At 38.7% G+C, this 19798-nt stretch overlaps 1 protein-coding gene across 5 annotated transcripts in view; it reads left to right on the top strand.

Annotated features, from left to right (window-relative positions):
* The first annotated feature begins 5623 nt into the window (after window positions 1-5623).
* sox6 (SRY-box transcription factor 6) overlaps window positions 5624-19798 on the top strand; it is a 202737-nt gene continuing 188562 nt past the window's right edge. For 4 of the 5 annotated variants that reach the window (XM_057820286.1, XM_057820200.1, XM_057820123.1 and 1 more), the window contains exon 1: window positions 6462-6849. The gene's annotated coding sequence lies outside the window, so the exon portion shown is untranslated. Of the gene's footprint in view, window positions 5663-6461; window positions 6850-19798 lie in introns of those variants that run through there. The other variant, XM_057820051.1, reaches the window with a different exon arrangement.

The raw sequence follows: 19798 nt of genomic DNA, 5'->3' as shown, positions 1-19798 counted from the left end.
CACAGGTGACTTTTTTGGTATTAATACTCGCACTGCGCATGCGCGAAGGGATCATTCAGTGCTTTCAGCACCGCCTCTGGCGGTTAGCAGGGATGAAATAGAACTACGGATAAATTATCGAATTGTTTCATAATTGCTGCTGACTGCTGAAAAAAAATGTAACCATTCAGTCAGGCAATTAAACAGTTTGTTTTCTTTCTGTCGCAGGTGCTATTTTACCGCAACATCCAGCGTCCGTGATGAAAACTACAGATAAAACGTATTTTTCTGCACCTCGCTCTGTATTCCGTGTACTGTTTTGATTTTTTCGGAAGACATTGAAATTTATGGTAAATTTTGCGATTCTTGGGAGGCAATTTTTAGATGACAAATGGGAAAACAAAATGGGGAAAGAGGGAAAAACATCTCCAACTATGCTACTCTGGGTCGTGGGCACAGTGTAATTTAAGTAATATGTCACTTTTCACAAAGGATTTTGAGATCATGTCACCTCTGGAAGAACTCAGGACACTTGAAATTCGAGGAGGGGAAAAAAGTCTGTATGCATTCCTGCTATTTCAAATGTTGATGTTTACTCGCTCGGGGCCATGTAAGGACGTCCCTAAAAACTATATGCGGTCATTAGAATTGGCATGTAGCACTTCTTATTTCTACACGACTAATCAGTGCTCCTTGTTGACTTGAAAGAAAATATTAGATTCTGACTAAACTTTGATGAACTTCTGTGTTACAAGTGAGGGATTTGGGTCAGCTAATAAGAACAGAGTGTCCCGCTTTGCGAGGCCGACTATTTGCATGTATGCAGATGGCGTCTTGGTTAATTGCATAACTTTGCATTCACAAACTTGTCATGGGAGTTTTTCAGTCACAGATGGCTCTTTGCGTCATGTCAAAGCACGTGACCTCCCGCTGGTGGGTCAGGCGTGCTTGATGGTGCCTGAAGAAACATTTACACTTTTCACCCCTAAAAACCATCAAGGACAGCGCTGTGAATTGCAGAACAAGCAAGCCGCAGCCTGCATTTATATTCAGAAACTACAAATCTCAAATGACGACGCATCCCCTCATTTTCACATCACTTGTCCCACTTGGTGGCTTCGTGGTAAATGTGGAGCAGAGCGGCAAAAATGTCCTCTCCCTGCCGTCTCTTTAATTCTCCTCATTGGCCATGCTCTACAACAGCAGGCATCGTCCACTGCCATTGACGGCGATGGACTTCCAACCCATTTAGACTACAAGAACAAATGGATTGAATGTCTATCACCTCCAATGGCGGCATATAAATTACAGCAAAATATTGTACATTTGAAAATGTCTGTCTTTCTGTACAAAGCAATCGAGAGGTCCGCAGCTCATCCTCACTCTCATTGAGCATGCAGAACAGGAGATGAACACATGTTAATTTATTGTAACAAAAATGTGGATTTTCATGCGCTCTCCTCTTCAAATATTTATGGGCCAGACTTGCATTTCAAGATGCATCAAAAAGCCTCATAAAGATATGCAAATGTGTCTGTATTGCTGCCCCCCTTACCCACCAACACCAAGAAGATGGACTCTCTTTTGCTCTTCACTATCAAGGCAACGTCGTTATAGTCACCTCTAGAAAAATATCAGTTGTGTTATTTATAATGTCATCCTTGTGTGGGAATCAATGCTTTGTTACAAACTTTATCTTAAATCTAATTGTGACTAGACATGTGCCGTTTACTGGTTTCAAGATATCCCGTGGTATGAAAACATCACGGTTTCAAAACCGCAAAAATTTTCCGTCATACCGTCCCTACGGTATTAGCTATTTTTTATGTCCCAAAAATGCAGGGAAAAATCCCTCACTTGGAGCTGCAAGGCTAAATGCTCACCCATCGGTTAACGCTCAGTGTCAGTGAGTCAGCTGTGCTACATGATGGCTGGAGGATGTGAAACTCCTAAAATCCCCCAACCAAACCCCCCCCCCCGTTGAAGAAAATGAAATCGCTGGTATGGGAATACTTCAGCTACAGAAAAGTTACAGATGGCCGTGGCTTAGAGGAAGAGACCAACCCACATGAAAAACATGTTTGCGGAGGGTGGCTGCTGAGGAGGGAATACCTCCAATTTGATTTCGCATTTATACAAAATTAATGCAAGTTTGAAGGAAAATACTCATGTTTTAGCTTTTGTACTTGCACTATTCTCCGTTCTGACAGACAATGTATTATTATTATTTTTTTCCAGCTCATGTCCTTTGTGCCAGATTACAAATCAAAGGTGATGTTTATTATTATTACGATTATTATTAGTTGTAATATTTCTGTATTTCTGATACACAGCTCTCAGGAAAAACATACAAGACTGTTGTGAAATTAAACAATTGGACTGCAGAAAAATAACTGATCGGCTACCATTGACAGCGATAGACATCTAATATTCTCCTAGTTCAGATAGATTGGATGCATATCATTGTCATTGGCACGGAAACATGATCATTCACCGAGTTATGAGTACAGTGGTACCTCGACATATGATCGCTTCGACACACGATCTTTTTGAAATCGTAAAATTTGACTCGCTATTTATTTCTACATCCGATGAAATGCTTGAAATACGACGATTTATTACAGCGTCGCAATTTCATAGTTTTCCCCCAAGACGGACACATGGCGGATTTTCTTGTGAGAGAAATCAACATGGATTCCAAGAATGTTAAAGCAGGTGGTGACAAAAGAAAAAAGGTGAGGTTTACCATTAAAATGAAGATAGAATGATGGAAAAATATGAGCGTGTGGCGCGCGTCCGTGAACTGCTTGACAATACTTCTCCGACCTCCGTTCGCCAGGCTTTATAAGTTAAGGTGACAATTATTATTGTGGGACCATCGCCAGCTTCGTCAGGTTTTTAATCATTTATTTCAGAACTTGTGCTACACAAAAGCCAACTGCCAGTGACAACAGGACGTTAAAAGAGAAAGTAATACCTCAACTGCACTCTCTCTCACTCTGCCGTCACCCCCGCGGTGCGTTCAGGTACACCACGCAAAATACAACCGCCACATTAGAATCCGATTTGTTACATTATTACAGGTATTATTATCATTATTACTATTATTTGAGGTGCGCGAAATTCCCGATTCTTAGATAATTCGCGATTCGGCCGTGGAAGACTTGAGAAAGATTCACAAACATCCAAATTCCGATTATTGAAATATGTCAAGTAAGGCCGAACTAAAACACAGGCATCGCGTTTATCGGGACGCTTGTCATTACTCGGGTAATGACAATGCTCAACTCACGGCTCTAGCTCAACTCATGCCGCAAGATAACAAAACAGTTGTACCTGACTGCTGCCGACAGCCGCTACAAACTACATCCACATAATGCTACGGTAGATAATAGATATCATGTGTATATAGAACTACATGCGAAATGACAGACTCGACGGCATTAGCAGCACATGTATAGATAACTGGATGCGAAATGACAGACTTGCCGGCGTTAGTAAACAGCCGCCGTCTTAAAGCAGGAGACTTGCCTGGAAGGCTGTTTTAGCGAACCTTCCAAGCAAGCCTAATTAACTTTTTGTCTAAAATACTCTTAAATCGGCAAAATCTTGACTTGAATCTATCTTTAAAACAGTTTTAAAACTTTCACATGTTGAAAGTAGACAGAACAGAAATTATGGAATAACGGGAGCAATTTTAACAACTTTAACAGTTTAGAGTAGGTTCTTGGACTGTGGAACGAATTAATGGAATTACAATGTATTCTTGTGGGAAAATCCTGCTGGACATACGGCCATTTTGACTAACAAACAAGGTCCTGGAACGTATTAACTTCGTATGTAGAGGTACCACTGTACTTTAAAGTTAAGGACCAATAGGGGTCAATGTCAACTTTTTAAAAGTCTCCCTAATAAGCATTACGACAAGTAACACCATCACGATCATGACAGAAAAATGAATGTGTGGCTCATATTATAGTCACTGTGATATTATCCACATTTTGAACATTAACACTCTACTTAAATATAATATAGAACTAGGGCGTAGGTTTGCATAGGGACGGTAGGGACATAACACTACCAACTTTTCAGAATGCTCAAATTGTCCCCACCAACTTTTAAGCAACCTTATTTGCATTATGTAATGAGTTCAGTTATATACTGTAGGTTATTCAGATTGTCCTCCTATATGTTGTAAGGATAGAAGTGACCCTACCATTATTAAATGAATTACTTTCATTATGTTCAGACTTACATTTACCTCTTTAACTTGCTGAATGTGCCAGTCCATTTTTTTCTCCTCAAACACACGTTTGATTGGCTGATGTCTAGAACCCCCACATTCACACAATCCTGGCAGAAATACATTACAACATGCTGCATCCTCCACCCCCTTTGAAGAGGAGGTGTATTAGAAGTTTTTTTCGGCCAGCAGTAGCAGCCACTGTTAGTAATGTAAGAAGACATCAGTGTTGTGGAGGTGGGGGAACACGCCAATAATTTTGCTACTAAAAGTCCGACCTGCATCGGAGTTAGCATAACATTAAACCGTGTGAACTTGCTAACCTGTAAAACTCAAGTAGAAAGCTGCTTAAAGAGGTGTCTTCCTGTGTGTTTCCAACTGTTAAGTTTAATTCAACTGTGCATATTGTGCATTTATTTTCTACATCCTGTTTCCAAAAAATATTTTATTTGCAGCTTATGCACATTTTTAAACCCCCCCCCAAAAAACAACAACAACAACAACAACAAAAAACACAACTACTGTAAATTTCCTTTATATGATACAAGCATTCTGAAAACAGACTTTCTCCCATGAAAATAATTTTTAACTTTTCATTAATTTCATTTTTATGTAGGAACCACCTATTATTGAGAAATGTACCCAATCTGTTTGGTCTTATTAATGTCCCGTCCCCAGAAAAAAGTGTACATGCAGGTTATGCTGTTATGGCGTCCCTACCAATGTTGAAACCAAACCCTCGCCCTTGGTATACAACTTGTAGTAAAATGATTCAACCTTACTCAAACCGCATTACATATAGAAGTGAAACGTTTGGAATCAAACATTGTTAAATACAGCCAATTTGTATTTAATCATTTCGCAGTGGTCTGTTATGTATGTATGCGAAGCCCATTGTGAGAGTGAAAAATGTTATATTATTATTATTAAATAGTTCCTCAGCCAGCTTGGGGGGGACGTTAGAACGTGGTACCATCCACTACCAAAAGGTGGCGTATGAGGCACGTCAAACATGCATTGAAAACTGCGATGCACACAATCAAGTGGTCGCATTTTAATAAATGGTATAACAATCATTCTAACATCCACTAGATTTTATCAATGCATTCTGCTTATCTTGCTGTTAAAAATGACACATGTTCGTTTCTAGTGACATCATTTTAAACGGAGGATCTTAGAGTTGACAACTGCTGGAAAAGTTTATTCCATGACTTTTTTTTTGCGCCAGTGTGAATATAACTTTTGAGGTTTTGGTGTGTAGAGTTTGTGAATTGGTTCGTTAAATTCGGGATGCTCGCAAATGGGACGTGCTGCTGTTCTGGGGTTTGACGTCCAACTCCCTCTTTCTCTCGCACTCTCTCTCTCTACTCGCTTTCTGCTCAGTGTGACTCTACAGATAAGAATCAACATTTCCCCCCCATCCTGATGTCTTCTCAATTTGTAAGTAATTATTTCATATTCCTTCATTTCAAACTGTCGAAATAATGTACAGAATTTGTAAGCGTCACCCATTTAAAAAGTTTCTGGTTTATAGAATTAAATGCGTTAATAATTTATGGAATTGTTATCATCTTTTGTTTCTTTTAAAATGCCATTCAGGAATTAGTGAATGACTGCAATCCTTAATACATAATTGATATAGATCAGTGGAGCGATTGTTGATATTTGTAGTTAAACTATTTCAAAAGTTACCAGACAGTTTAATGATTCAAATAAATGTCTTGCTGTTAATAATAATTATCCTTCTGCAATAAAGTCAATATTATTCATATTTTGTAGTTAAATCATACACGGCAGTATTTTTAAGACACACTCTATAATATTTCTTCACTTGTATTCATGGAATAGCGATGAAAAATCCAAATTTTGTCAAATCCAGTCCGGTTGAATTGTTCCCCAAAATCGCACAAATTGTTGAGCCACATTGCGAAGGCTTCGGACAATTATCACAGCAATATTTTCGAGAAAACAACTTTAAAAACGAAGTTGCGCTGCAGAATATAGAACAATAAAATTGGAAAGCAACAAAATAAGGGCGAAACGGCAAGTTGTGTTCTGCCATTTATGCACATTATGAGTCTTATTGAAATCTACATTTCTACTCCGCTTGATTTTTAGTCAACATATGAACTTGATCGCTCGCTCTCATCTGGGAGGAGGAGGAGGAGGAGCGGGAGGAGAATGGGGGGGCTAAGGGGCGAGGAGGAGGAAGAAGTCCTCCCTCCCTGCAGATCAATGCCCTGGCCACTCACTTTGTGATGTCTCGCGTGGGGGGAAATGCTTTGAATACCTGCGACATGGCAGCGAGCATTGATTGTCAAGATTGACAGCACCAGAGAGAGAGAGAGGGAGCGAGCGAGAGAGCGAGAGTGTTGGAAAAAGAGGGAGGGAGATAAAGAAGAGAGCAACAAAAGCTTTACTTGTACTTTTGGACAGCTCAAGTTGGCCGAACGCGTGCGGGACCTTCTCTCATTCTGATGCCGGCGCCGCTTTGACACCCAGAAAGACAACAACAAAACCTATTAGAAGACTTTTCAAGTTGAAGCAACTCCACTTGTCTTTTTTTTGTTGTTACGACGCGGAGGAGACCCACGCGCGCCACATGCTCCTCGACTTACGTCGTCAAGGTAAACAAAAACGTCTTGCTTGCATTGCACTCGCTCTTGTTTGACTCGAAAAAGTTAAGACCACGCGTGTTTTGGAAATGAAACGACCGGACCAAACTGTCGCAAAATCGCTCACCACTGACTCAAACGTGTTTCTGTTGGACTTTTCAAGCTCTTCTCGGTCACGTTTCGTCCACGGAACATGCGGAGAGCACACTTGCCACTTTATGTTGAGCGCGCGCGTCAACTTCAGACTAGATTTTTTTGAGCGTCTTTTTTTTTTTTGATAGTGTCCGCGTTTAGCCTGGGAATGATTGCGCTCTCTTTTCACTTTCCGAGAGGTCGAGGGAAATGACCTGTTCAAGAATGCACAAGTCATAAATTAAATTGAAACAAACGCACGACCATTTACAGAAGATGCACTTGCACGCAACTCGTCTCTATTTACGAGCAATCTGCAAAAAAAAAAAATTCAAAAAAAAAAAAAATTTATAAAAACAAAAAATGCAAATATAAACTTAAAAAAAGTACTTTTAAAATTAAGGATAAATTTGAATTAATGCAACCAAAATCTAATCTTCAGAATATACTTTTTCGAATGCACTGTGAACTGGGGTTCTAAAAACGCAAATATTATTTATTAAGTTGGAATTTGATAATGGATATTTTTTATCAAATGAAAAATGGGAAATGTAATTGCAGTCAAAAATTAATTGGAGACTAGAAGGCCTGCCTCTTTTTATTAGTAAGTTCAAAAACCACCAATTGCAATTGATATTCAGCTGGACTCATGTATTGTTTCACATGAAAAAGTATCATGTCAATTGTCATCTCGTGAGCAATTAAAAGAAAAACACCCTTCTCAATTTCTTGAAGCAATTTTCCCCAAGTTAAAAAAACAGAATTTGAATGAAGCTATTTGTTCGTGCCCAGCTGTGAGCTTTCCACATAAGGTAAGGTGGTCGTGGACAGCAAATGCACACGTCTAAATGGCACATGTATAATTAGACTGGCCATTCAGCACATTGTCGTGATGGCAGCGCAGCTCGTGGACAGTGCACGACGACAGTGCAACACCTTCACGCACATTTTCTTACAAGTTGATTAAAAAAAAAAAAAAACAAAAAAAAAAAAACAACTCATCAAATGATAAAGACTATGCGTTTCATACGCAACCATTTAAAGATGAACCCCAGACTTAATTCATTTGCCTTTACATCACCTTTGCTCCTATTTCAAACTGATTGACGTGAGACTGAGTAGCACTTTATTAAGTTGATATATTGGGGATATATAAATATAAGTATACGATAAATATACATAAATATAATAATCTAAATATATATATTAGGACTCAATGGCATGAAGTTAACATGCATGCTTACCTGTATAAACATGTGTCCAACTTTTATGCTTGAACCCTCATGAATTTCTATTAAAAGTCTGATTATTAGTTTTAAGGACATCAGCAACCATTGTTTAGTCTAAGTGTCACAAATGAAGATCTACAGGTTGGATTCACTTAGCAGGAGATTTTTGTAGGAAAAATGATGAGAAGGAAAAGTGCATTTGATCATATTGCCGGTACAGATTTCTCTGAATAAGTACACACTGCTTCTGGTTTGGTGATGCACAAAATAATTTAGTAGGTTATGCGTGTCATTTAAATTCACAACAGTTCCATTTTTGTACACAGCTGAATTAAAACATTGGGATACTTTAAAACACTCACCATGCAAGCATATTTAAAAAAAAAAGAAAAAAAAAAGACCCTGCAGAGCAATGAGATTTATTAATTCTCAAAATATTTGTGTGTTATCTTCATGATTCAGTGTTAACCAAGCTGCCGATTTGGATTTGTGATTTCACGGTCATTCAAATCAGCATCCGAGTGACAGGACGTGTGTGGTGAAGTGTGGCCACAGCACACTGGAGTGCGTGCGTGCGTGTGTGAGTGTGTGTGGGTCTCCTGTTCTTTATAGTACAAGAGCCAAGGAGAAACAAGATGTGAAGAAGTAAACAACAGCAGGCCTGGTTAAGTTGGAGCAGAAGGCTCGCAGATAATAAATGTGGCGACACATGTTGTGACATATGTCTTAAGTGTTAACCAATTTGCAGGCACAATATTTCCGCAAGGATGCAAAGTGATTTGGAGTACGCGGCCGGCGGATTTGTTTTTGCGTCTTCTCCAACGAGAACTTTTTGAGCAGTCGGTACAGACACCATACTCTCTTAGAAGGAGTGCTGTGGAATTAATCGTTTCTTCCTAAGATTGTACTTTATAGTTTGGTAGGTAACATGCCACAGTTGGAAGCAAGGTGTTTGCGAATGAACAACGGCAGCAAAGCTTTAGTTCCATCAGTAGTTATCGAAATTTTTACACTTAGTACCACTGAAAAAGTTAACACTCCAAGTAACACTAGTATGGCCTACAGTGAAATACAGTAACATAGTAGGCTGAAGTGTTCGTCAAAATCGAAAGGTTTTATTTCTAGAAAGGATTTTTAAAAAGCTTGAATATGTACAGAATTATTCATATCTGCTGCAAGTTTACTGCCCCCATCCTTATTGTGCATTTGGCGAGCTTTGCAAAACTAAAAAAAAATATATTTGAAATCTGATTAGAATTGACAATTACATTTTACTCTTTAAATATTTGAAGAAAAACATTCCAAAATATCTGAGAAAATTGCCAAAAAAAGGCATGTAGCATATTTGTTTTTCAAAAGTCGATCTTTTTAAAATAACACTTCATAAAAAAAGCAACTTTGAAGTATTGGTTATCTCCTTTCTAAATGCTAATGAGGAGTCTTCTTACAAAAGAATGCTCGAACGCAATTTTACAATGCACAATTTGAAGTGAATTTTTCTGAGGTGAGAGTTTATTCATAAATCATTTGTAAAATATCCCTCCCAAATTTGTCAAATAAACACTGCATCCAGAAATCATTTTGACACTTAATGTTAACTGTTTGTTTTTGCTTGAACGAATTTCAAATACAACAAAACAGTGGTTAAACAGTTATTCTGCATACCACTAGAGGGAGCCCATGATCCAGTGACGGCACATGTAGCACACTTTGAGAATCACCGCTCAATTTGAATTGCAGTCTTTCCGACATTAAAGGATTGAAGATGAAAAAAAAATCTAAATATGTGCACATCTTCACAGGAAGCGTCTAATTGCGCGAGTAACTTAAGTGGCCCATTTTGGTCTGTATCATTCATTCTCCCACCCAATGTTTTTCTAAAAAATAATTGGCCATTTTCCTTTCGTCCATAGCATACTTTTGCATAATTAATGATGACTTCAAAATGGAACAGTCCGGCCCCTGTTGATTTGTGTGATTTACAGCACACATTAACATGTATACTAAATTGGACAGGCCTTGGTTTGTGTGTGTGTGTGTATTTGACTCAGGTCTTGGTGGGTAATCAGGTGCAGGAATTATTCAGGTTGATTGTTTTTTATGAATCGGATAAGCTCGTGTACAGGGAGGACACTCGCCTCGATTGCCGCATCAAAGACAAACGCGGAGTAGCCGGCCAGTAATTAAAATGTGTCGGTTTCTGGAGTGCCTTCACACACGCGTGCACACACACGATTTAGAATCATTTCTCGGACACTTACCCTAAGCCAGTGTGAACCTTAAACTACTTCCTCTGCTTTAAAATGTAGCTAAATATTGACACACCGAGGATGTAATTTTGTCCCCAGAAGGGAGGTGAGTCGCCGCACTGGCTGTGTAAACACTTATGTCCCCGCAGCATGAACAATACGCACACATACACACACAAGCAGAACACAGACCAAGGCTGAGAACTGTCAGGTTGTGTGAAAAGTGTGCAGGTGGTTGAAAGTGAATTTTAAACAAACACTCATGTCAGTCAGTGCTAATTGTTCAGAGTTTGGCTTATGAAATCCAAAGAAAACTCTTCTACCCCTCTGGCAACCAATTGAAAGCTTTTGTGTAATTATTTGTACCGCAGAAGCACTCGTGTTCTCCCTACCTAACCTTCACACTCAATGTACGTTTAAGTGTTTTTACAGTACGTCAGTTAGATGATCAATATCGTCTGTGTCCAGAAACTGCAGACTCTCGTTGGGGTCCTGTGAGGGAATGAGGCAAAAGAGATTAGTGTTTCCAACAAAAGGCAACCCTTGCGATTCCTCCCATTATACTCAGATCAGGCCTCCACATAGACAAGCCCTCAGGCTTGGAGAAAGTGTCAAAGGATCCGGCACTCCGGTCCTTCGCTTGAACCGGTGCAGCTGTTCAACTAGATACAAACCCTTAAAGCCATCACCTTGCGTTTGATGGATGGCATGCAAATATAGCACGGAGAAGCCTGCGTTCACAAGAATGTAACATTTGCTATGAAAACTCTGCATCGATAACAGTAACACGTTGCTCTTACAACTGTGGAAGTAATGCAAGACAGTGCAGGAGAATTAATGCAGTTCATATTTCAAGACAAAACGTCACTATCATTAATTGTACAGAAAACACAGAAAACAAATTTTTAAACTGATTTGGAATTCACATACAAGTGTAAAATAGTTTGACTTTGGAACAACTTGATCATTTTTTTTTTTCGTTGTACATGTTGAACAACAGTAAAAAGTAAAGATGTATGCCGATTGATCGGGTCCGATCACGTCATTTTCAAAGTATCGGAATCGGCAAAAAAATATAGGTCATGGCTTTTTAAAATATATATATATATATTTTTTAATTAAATCGTTTTCTAATTGTATTTAACGTTACAGACAAAATGTCTTACACTCATCCAGAGTCTTTAGTTTTGGCTTAAAGTAGGGCTATCAAATTTATTGCGTTAATGGCGGTAATTATTTTAAAAAAAAATCATTAATCACGTTATAATATTTAAAGCAATTAACACATGCGCTGCACGACCCACTCACGCATTGTCGCATTCCATCTATAATGGCGCCGTTTTACCTAAATATAGAGCTAAAAGGCAGCGTAAAATGAGTAGAGTGAATTTTGGCAGTCTTTGGAGCCGTTTTTTAGTTGGCTAAAGCCTTAAAATCCCTCTCTCATCAATTAGAAATCTCGTGGGAAGCAATGTGGGGAAGAAAGGTAGCAGTTGATCTTTTTCTTAACACCCTATGTTATTTCCCAACGCAGAGAAGATATATCAATTGGTGCCACTACGCACAGTCATGGTTGCACTTCCCATCATGCATTTGGGCAGAACAGTTAAATGGCTACAGTATCATTTACTGAAAGCTCAACAAATACACTAGATGGCAATATTTAGTCACAATATACAAAGTCACATTTATCCTTTAAGAATTACAAGTCTTTCTATCCGTGGATCCTTCTCACAGAAAGAATGTTAATAATGTAAATGCCATCTTGAGGATTTATTGTCATAATAAACAAATACAGTACTTATGTACTGTATGTTGAATGTATATATTCGTCCGAGTTTTATTCATTTTTTTCTTAATGCATTGCCAAAATGTATATGATGGGGAAAAATTATCGGGAATGATTGGAATTGAATCGGGAGCAAAAAAAAAGCAATCGGCTCGGGAAATATCGGGATCGGCAGATACTCAAACTAAAATGATCGGGATCGGATCGGGAGCAAAAAAACATGATCGGAACAACCCTAGTAAAAAGTATAACCATCTCCAATTTAGATCGAATAGGATGCGTAACCTCCATTTTGTGAGAGGAAAAGAAGTGTTTTCTACATCGATATTCATCTTTTTAACTCATTGGCTGTCAAGGACGGCGATAGATGTCCAATCCATTTTAATTGGCAGGGCTGGCAACTCAAACAAATCAGATGTCTATTGCTGTCGATGGCAGCAAATTAGTTATAAAATCATGGTGTTGTGTTGAGTGTACAGCATGCTTTTTTTGTAAGTGTTTACCGCTCACAAGATATCTACCTTTCCAATGTTTCCATAGCACTGAGATGCAAGTGAAAGGATCATTGCATGTATCCTAACACAAGTCTCCCCTGTCTGTACGATTACAAATGATCTAGTTGGTGAAAGCTGACAGACGGCTGTGTATCTGCCAGCTCGATCTGACATGAGACGTAAAATATGCTCCACGCTTGTGACTTGGCCCGGCGATCTGGCCTCTTCTCTCCCAATTATGGGGGTAAAGAGGCTGGAAGCCATTTTTATTGGCACGTGAACATTTTCAAGCTCGACGCCGCCATTCGCACAACATATAGAAGAAGAATACACTACGTACACTACTACTAAACTTTACGCGGTTGGTGTGTATTGTCTGGATGGAAACAAATACCAATCGGGCAGCTAATGTGACATGTAAAACAGGCGTGGGAAGTTCTGGAAAAGAGAAGACATATTGGGCTAGAAATCGAATTTCTGATTGTTATTCCAATGGAACATGCTCATGCCAAATATAAATCAACGTGACGAAGAGGGAGGAGGTGGAAAGGGTCTGGTGGCTTAAGTTCTGATGAACTTAACCACAGTGTCACAGGTCTTTTGTTTCTGATTAATTTATTTGAACACTGACTTGGAATGTGCATGCATCTTCTCTTGCTTTAATTCAATGACTGAAGGATGATAAAAATTACCTCACACTATCGCCTGGAAGTCCAGAAACTCATTAGTTACATTAATCAATGGTTATTTTGTAGTTGTATTTCTGGTTGATTCTCACATCTTTGCAACTAAAAATAGTTTGATTTCCATTTTTTATTAAAAAAACAAACAAAAAGAAATAGTCCATGATAGAATCTTGCCTTTATTTTCATGACAGAAAGTCTCGTTCCACTGTCTTGTGTTTAATAAAAAACATGTGAATCACGAGTGGAAGGGGTACCGGTAAATGTACGGTAAATACATCAGTTTCAGTGCTGTTAAAAACATGCAATCATGCCACACACAACATGTTTTTTTTCTCGGCTTGTAGCTGAAGGCTTCGTTATTTTGAGGAATGGACTGTGAACTAAACAACAGGCTTCTGTTCTGAATAGCCCACTTTTACTCTCTTATTATACACGCTCGTCACCTGATTCAACGGTGATGCGATGCCGTGACTTTCATGTAGGATGTTTGCGTTTCTGGGAATGAAGGAAATGGACGGCAGTGAATAAGCATGTGTCAGAGCTGTTGATGGTGAGACGTTCAATCCATTTTAACAGGGAATGATCACTATCAAGTGCCAACCCTCCCATTGCAAATGGATCTGACGTCAATCACCGTCAATGGCAGCGAACGAGTTAATGAAAATATTGGCTTGCTGCACGTTTATAAGCAAAGTACAGCTGCGGTGAGGAAAACCCAGAGAGCCTGAAGAATAAAGCCAAGAAAGTAAAGTTCTGCTATAATCACTTTCTTGAATGGGACTAAAAAAAGAGAAATCTGCTGAAATGATAGAGAAAGCTTGTGGTTTGGCCCATGCTGTAAATTTCCCATGAGCCTCTTTGACAATCTGAGGGGATAGCCACTCTGGCACACGACACCAGCCCACATCGAGAACACACACACAAGCACACGCACACCCACGCGCATAATCAGAGTCAGTTTGTTGAAGAGGGATGATTGGCGGATAAAAAAGAAAATAAAAATGGCAAATAAAAAAGCATGGATGGAATGGTTGTTATCCACAAATTTGTGTAAATCGAAACCATAAGCATGATGTACTTACTGTGACCGCTTGCCCTAACATAGCGCATTGTCTAAACAGTGGCGTACGCCGATCCCTAACTATACGTTAGCGAGCAATGTATCAATGTAAAGGCTTGCTTTCAAACTGACTTTACGCAAGAGAGCAAACACTTTTCCTAGATCTGCCCTTAAATGTATATGTTTAACCCAAAGTATCGGGTATGTCTGTTTCTCTGTCATTGCATTTTTCCCCAAACGACATTCAATGACGATAGTTTGTGTGTAGTTCTCGCTACCGTTTGATGAGTGGGGAAAGTTACCATCTTTGTTTGAGGTAAAGATAATGAAAGAATATCAAATGTTGCACAGGAGCCCTTGCGGGTCCGGAAAATGTGGAAGCAATTCCACCAGAATGCATACGAGCGCAGTGTATAAGAAGCACGGTCGAACTCTTCCGACACACATGGCCGTCGCTGGTTGTGGTCGTGTGTCAACAGGGAGAAAAGCTTTATGTTCTTGGTTAGGGGTGGAGCTGAGGATAGCCCGGGGAGGTACAATGTTCCTCCTCATCCTCAAAAAAGCTAAATTTATTGGTTACCATCTGCAGGGTGGAGGAGTTTGGGTTATGGTCAGGCCAAAGAAAGGCTTCTAATTAAACAGTCATCATTATCAAATTGTGGCCAGTGATCATCTTCTCCAACACTGGTTGTCCAAGGAACATGGAATCCTTGAGGCTTCACTCGGAGGCCTGAATTAGAACGGAAGAAACAGCGGAGAAAAGTGCAAGCGAGAATTTTCCCCCCCAGTCTTGGTTGAATTGGCTGTATGAGGCCTTGCACCAAATCAGGTTTAAACAATTACCCGACATCAGAAAAACCAGTAAAGCCTCACTGCTGGCATATGCGCTTGCCTGCTGTACTGGAGCCGAAAGTCCGGGCTAGGCTTTCGATAATTTCAATTAGCCTGAGGTCTGTCTTTAGAAAAACCGCTTCGAGAGGAGCACTCCTTTTGATTTTGACAGCCCCATAATATACTATTTCATGGTCTGATCATGTGGGAGTGACACAGAGGGGCTCAGAGAGAATGGTGGGGGGTTAGTTCATTAGAACCTAATTAGAACCCTGTGATTAAGGGGATCGGGACTGTGATTAGGTGACCTGCAGATCATGTGGCAACATTGATGAATATTCACAAGATTGGATTTATTATGATGTTTTGTCTGGGATGCCTTGTCAACTGGGAGAGTGCATATTAGCAGAGATGATGTTTACAGATACAGTATTTGATCATTTCGTCAACATTTCCTTTAAGTCACTCTAGAGCAAAAATAAGTCCTCTAAATCTGACACACCACAGAGAAGAGTGCTGTTAACAAACCTGCCAAATTTGAACATTCATAATATTGCCAAGTGTATAAAATGAGGCTTCAAAAACCTTTCTCCCTGTGATATGCATGCACTCGCAGCTGATGAGGCGCTCTAAAGCGGCTAGAAGATTCGATCCACGCACTAGCTGCCATGTTAGTTTTTCCATTCTCTGCTCACTCTTCTGTCTGACAATGAGGAGCTGTAATGCGTCCATAGCTGTAGTTCAAAGGAAAGATGCGTTTTTGGGAATAACCATACCGTAGGGAAGGGTGATTTCTTCCTTTGTCAAAGTGTGACATTAAGCATCATTTTAACCGCACACACACAAAAATCAGGAAAATTGAAATGGTGAAAATCAGTTTAAAACTAATCTCCACAATTTAATAATAATTAATTGAAATATCTATGTTTTCTGCAATTATTCTAAACAAACATACAAGTAATGTATTTAAAAACAAAACAATGAATTTATTTAACAGGATCTTTGAAGAAAAAAAAGTCTTGTGGTAACATCATGGATTTTTGCCTACAAGCAATGTTAAACCATTGACGAATGTGTAATATATGTCTGCTTTTAATCTAAAAAATATATGATCCAACTATCATTTGGGTCAAAAAACAGGGAGATTATCTGCAGATTTTCTTTGTAACACAATAAACCAGGAAGTTTTTGTCACATGTGTGTCTTACAAATCTTTTATGGGAGTATGCGAAAGGCCCAATATTGTGAGATTTGACAATTTCACAACTGACTTCCTCCTTCAAATGACACTGGCTTACCTGCACATTACTCCTTTTGATTTCAGCAGTACATGCCTCTGCGCTTCGAGGGGTATTCATAATAAGCTTAAACTCTGCTGGCTGCTTCGCTAAAAGGTGCTTATCTCAAGGCTATTCAAAAAAAAAAAAAGGGGGGGGCAGGGGTTAATATTTTTCCAATTTCAAAATTCGACTTTACTCTACCATTTGGCTACAGTTCCACCCCTTTAAAAATATTCACGATGTAAAGAGGACACACTCAAATAAACGCATACAATACTGTATATATTCACATAAGCTGACATAAATTGACATTCTGCCATGAATGGAAAAATAATATTATGAATGATATTTTTATGCCAGTGGTTCTCAAAGTCTGGTAAGTGGTACGCAAAAGATTGATTGAATTAAATGTTTAAACATTTTTTTTTAACCCACTTAGTGCATTAATCAAGTGTTGTTCTCAGCCGCTTATCTTCACGAAGAGTCTAGCCCAGCTAACTATGGGCAGTAGACGGGGTACACCCTGAATCGGTTGCAAGCCAATTGCAGGGCAAAAGGAGACAAACAACCATTCACGCGCACACTCATACCTAGGGACAAATTAGAGTGTTTAATCAGCCTACCATGCATGTTTTTGGGATGGAAGAAACCCACGAGGGCACAGGGAGAACATGCAAACTACACACAGGATGGTTGGAGCCTGGGATTGAACCCTTGATCCCAGAACTGTGAGGCTGATGTGCTAACCATTCGGCCAATTTCCCGAATATAAGGTGCACACGTGTATAACGCGCACCCTAAATTTACTTGTAAAATCTAGGGGAAATTATTGTACCCATGTATAATGCACACCCTAACTTTAGCACCAATAAATAGAAGAATACAAGAAAACAGAGCTCGTGTACGGATACAGAAATGTCATTTTACTGACTGGTGAAACACAGCACAAGCATAGCACATTGGTGGTTCAAAACATTACAGTAAACTGATAATATGTACGGTAATAATATGATCTGACAACTTCTCCAACTTAACAGAATCCAGGAGAAAACAACACAGATATGACTTTTCTTTTAAAGGCTGCTGTATAACTTGCTCGTTTCATCATGATGAATAAATGTTTCTTCCACGGATTGATACGGTAAAATAAAAGTGAGGACTGAAGTCGGAAACCGGAAAGAGCGCATCACAGTAGATCGTAACAAGAGGAAGTATTGTTATTTGGGTTTGAGTTTCTCGAGGGACAGATATAGTTGGCGGACACAGGAAGTCTGTGTTGTGTTATGTTTGTTATGGTCCGAGTTGCCGAGTTGCAATAAACGTCGACTCAAATGAGTTCAAGAAACTAAATTCTGTGCTTTATGAAGAGTGAAAAAAAGCACAATTTATTCGACCAATCAGAGTGAACTGAAACAAAATGGTGACGTCATGTACCGTAATGGTCGGCAACGGATCGCCGCATACGTTTTCTTCAACACAACATCGCCTTGTCGAAAAAAAAAAAAAAAATCGATCTTTATATATAAGTATATAATATATATATATATATATTTCTGTCTCCATCCCTGTACCCGTGTATAATGCGCACCATGATTTTACAAGTTGATTTTGGGGAAAAAAAGTGCGCGTTATATTCGGGAAATTACGGTAGTTAATTTTTATTCAATTATTATTATTATTGATTGTTTTAAAATCACATTTAAGAATGGTTTTATTTCAAATATTTAGGAACAAATTCTAAGTGTAATACACTTTTTATCAATCCTTAAGTGCAGTATCTTTTCATTTATTTCTACCAAAATCTAAGAGCAGTTCTCAAACTGACATAAAAATAACTAAAACCTCTTCCTTTGATTTCAACATTTGGCCTGCAAAAATATGTACAGTGGTACCTTGACACATGATCGCTTTGACACGCGATCTTTTCGACAGCCGACGTAAAATTTGACTCGCCATTTGTTTCAACATTCGGCGAAATGATCGAAATACGACGAATTATGACAGCGTCGTAATTTCATTGTTTTCCCGCAAAACGGAGACACAGCGGATTTTCTTGTGAGAGAAATCAACATGGGTTCCAAGAATGTTAAAGCAGGTGGTGCGAAAAGAAGAAAGGTGAGGCTTACCATTGAAATGAGAATGGAATGATGGACAAATATGAGCATGAGGTGCGCGTCTGTGATCTGCTTGACAATACCCCTCCGTTAACATGACAATTATTATTGTATTGTGGGACCATCGCCAAGTAGATCGCCAGCTTTGTGAGGTTTTTAATCATTTATTTCAGAACTTGTGCAACACAACAGTCCAACTGCCAGTAACAACAGGACGTTAAAAGAGAAAGTAAGATCTCAACTGCACTCTCTCACTCTGCCGTGAGCCCCACGGTGCGCTCAGGTACACGACACAAAATACATCTGCCACATTAGAACCAGATTTCATATATTATTACAGGTATTATTATTATTTTTGCTATTATTATATTATTATTCCGATTTTTATTCATAATGTATTTGTTTTGCTCTTTGTAATTGCTATTTGCAATAATAACAGCAGTATTTATTAAGGATTTAGTATAGGTTTTACAGCTGTGGAACGAATAATAGAATTATAATTAGGGCTGTCAAACGATTAAAATTTTTTGTCGAGTTAATCACAGATTAAAAATTAATTAATCTTAATTAATCGCAATTCAAACCATCTATAAAATATGCCATATTTTTTTGTAAATTATTGTTGGAATGGAAAAATAAGACACAAGACGGATATATACATTCAACATACTGTACATAAGTACTGTATTTGTTTATCATAACAATAAATCAACAAGATGGCATTAACATTATTAACATTCTGGTAAAGCGATCCATGGATAGAAAGACTTGTAGTTCTTAAAAGATAAATGTTAGTACAAGTTATAGAAATTTTTATAATAAAACCCCTCTTAATGTTTTCGTTTTAATACAATTTGTAAAAATTTCAAACAAAATATAAATTAGTAGCTCGCCATTGTTTGATGTCAATAATTAGACAATGCTCATGGATGGTGCTGAAACCCATAAAATCAGTCGCACCGAAGCGCCAGCAGAGGGCGAAAAAACACCAAAAAACACAAGTAACAAATGGACATGACACTGTCATTTTAATCTGTTTGAGCGGGGCATGTGCATTAATTGCGTCATATAATTTATGTGATTAATTAAAAAAATTA

The sequence above is a fragment of the Corythoichthys intestinalis genome, chromosome 1 (genome assembly GCF_030265065.1).
Source record: "Corythoichthys intestinalis isolate RoL2023-P3 chromosome 1, ASM3026506v1, whole genome shotgun sequence".
In the NCBI taxonomy this organism is placed as follows: domain Eukaryota; kingdom Metazoa; phylum Chordata; class Actinopteri; order Syngnathiformes; family Syngnathidae; genus Corythoichthys; species Corythoichthys intestinalis.
This window is presented reverse-complemented; position numbering and strand designations above follow the sequence as displayed.